This window comes from Carlito syrichta, unplaced genomic scaffold (genome assembly GCF_000164805.1).
Source record: "Carlito syrichta isolate Samal-C Ts95f unplaced genomic scaffold, Tarsius_syrichta-2.0.1 Scaffold315099, whole genome shotgun sequence".
NCBI lineage: Eukaryota > Metazoa > Chordata > Mammalia > Primates > Tarsiidae > Carlito > Carlito syrichta.
Window position 1 is genome coordinate 327,417 of NW_007259195.1, and position 2,603 is coordinate 330,019.

Genomic DNA, 2,603 nt, shown 5'->3' on the forward strand with positions numbered 1-2,603 from the left:
TGAATAATATTCCTCCTTTGAAATGAAGGCAACCAGGTTGTACTTACAATTTAGAATCATGACACTTTCATCTGACATTGTCACAAGCTTTTCCAGGGTTGCAAGTGTTATTTTCAAAACGCTTCATTTCTAATAGCTCCCTCATAGTACATAGAATAGTATATTTTTTATTTTATTTTGCTTTGTTTTATTTTTAGTAGGAATCTCACTTTGTCACCCAGGCAGGAGTGCAGTGGTATGTTCATGGCCACCGCAACCTTGACCTGCTGGGCTCAGGCAATCCTTCCGCCTCAGTCTTCCAAGTAGCTGGAACTACAGGCGTGCACCACCAAGCCTGGTTTATTTTTTGATTTATTGTAAAGTCAAGGTGTCGCCAAGTTGTTGCCAAGTTGTCCAGGCTGGTCTCAAACCCCTGAGCTTAGACAATCCTCTCACCTCTCATTCCTAAAGTGCTAGGAGACAGGTGTGAGCCACCGTGTCTGGCTCATAGAATAGTTATATTATCACTTATATTAAACTATTCCCCTATAGTTAGAATTTAGTGTGTTTCTGGGTTTTGTTATTAGAAATACCACTGGGTCAATAGTACTACCATAATAATATTTTTTAAGGATCCTTGAAGTGGTATGATTTTGTTACCTCAAGTATTTTCTGTCTGTATAATGGACATGTATGGAGTGCATTTGCTGTGCACAGGGTGCTGAGATACCCGCATGGATAAGCTGTAGGCCTTGTATCAGGAAATTGCAGTCATATAGTGAAGACAGATGCTTCTATAATGCATTTTAATTCAACTGGAGAAGTACTCGAACAGAAGTGCCAGAATTTCTGAGTTAATGTACAGAAATCATTCACACTGTACTTGGCCCAGAGTAGATTCTCAATAACAAAATGATGATGACTCTAGCCACCATATGTCTGATAGAATCATTTAAATGCTTGTTTTCATTATCTAAATTTATAGAAAAACACATTGGCCTGGTACAGTGGTATGCCAATAATCCCAGCACTTTGGGAGGCCTAGGAGGGAGGATCACTTGAGACCAAGAGATTGAGACCAACCTGGGTAACAGGAGAAACCCTGCCTTTACAAAAAATTCAACAATTAGCTGGGCGTGGTGGCATGTGTCTGTAGCTCTAGCTACTCAGGAGGCTGAGTCAGAAGGATCCCTTGAGCCCAGAAGTCTGAAACTGCAGTGAGCTATGATCGTGCCTGGGTGACAGAGCAAGACCCTTTCTCTTAAAAAAGAAAAGAAAAAGAAAGGAAAAATAATCAAGAGAGCAACAAAAAGTTATGTGTGAATTATAAAAATCAGTACAAATCCACATATATCCATGTCTTGTCAGCAAATAGCAATGATTATCAAGTTCCTTCCAGTCATGAAGACCAAGTTCCTTGTAGAACACAAACTCCTTCCATAGGGTTCTCATGGGATAATGTCACCCCAGATTAAGCGCTATCAGACAGTGACTTTGCTCTTCTGAACAGGACATGGGTCACTCAGAGCTATTTTCAGATAAGAGATAAGTTAGTTTAGTAATATTTTTATTTAAAAAAACAAATCTGGCTGGGTGTGGAATCTCACATCTGTAATCCCAGCACTTTGGAAGGCCAAAGCAGAAGAACTGTTTGAGGCCAGGAGCTTGAGACAGTTAGGGCAATATAGGAAGAACTCTTCTCTACAAAAAAAAAAAATCAAAAAATTGATTGGGCATGGTCTCGCACACCTGTAGTCCCAACCACTGGGGAGGCTGAGGCGGAAGGATTGCCTGAGCCTAGGAGGTCGAGGCTGTGATGAGTCATGATCATGCCATTACATGCCAGCCTGGGCAACAGAGTGAGACTCCAACTCTAAATAAAGAAATAAGTAGAAACAGTGGGTACCCAGACAGATCAGAGAAGTCCAAAATTTTCCATAGGCAAGATGTGTTGTTGTGGAATTCCCAATTTCCACCAGGCCTGCAGCAGCCGGCACAGACCTGAACGATGGTTAATGTTTAAAGAGGCACAGCGTGTCCTGGTGAACAGCTCCTAGCACTTCCTCTTCCTCGTGGTGCTGCTGTGATGGCAGGATTCACGCCAGGGCTCTTCATGCCATGAGAAAAGATGCTCAAGTCCTGATACCTGGGAGACGAAAGTCCCCGGGCAATAAGGAATGGTGAAAATCAGTGCTGACCCACATAAATCCAGGCCTTACCAGCAAAGGGCAAAGGTGTCAAGTCCCGGTAGCCTGCCTGTCCAGTCAGCTTGGAACTCTGCAAGTCAGGTTTACTGTGGTTTGTGGAAATAACCCACAGCCACCACTGAAATTCATGCAAGGATTTCAGACAGGAAATGAGGGAAAGGCTGCATTAATCCGGGAGCACAGTGGGATTTCAATAAGCTGATGTGGATTCGCTGGTGAGAACCGGATCAGGGCCCTGCTGGCTTTGGCTCCTCCGTCTACGGGAGTGGAAAGAATTACAGGCGCTACCTAGCCAACCCATAGTGCAAAGGTGTTTTGGGTCCTCAACTGTTCTCCTGCCATTTTATTTTATTTTTATTTAATTTAATTTAATTTTATTTTTTGAATCAAGGTCTCATTCTCACCCAGGCTGGAGTA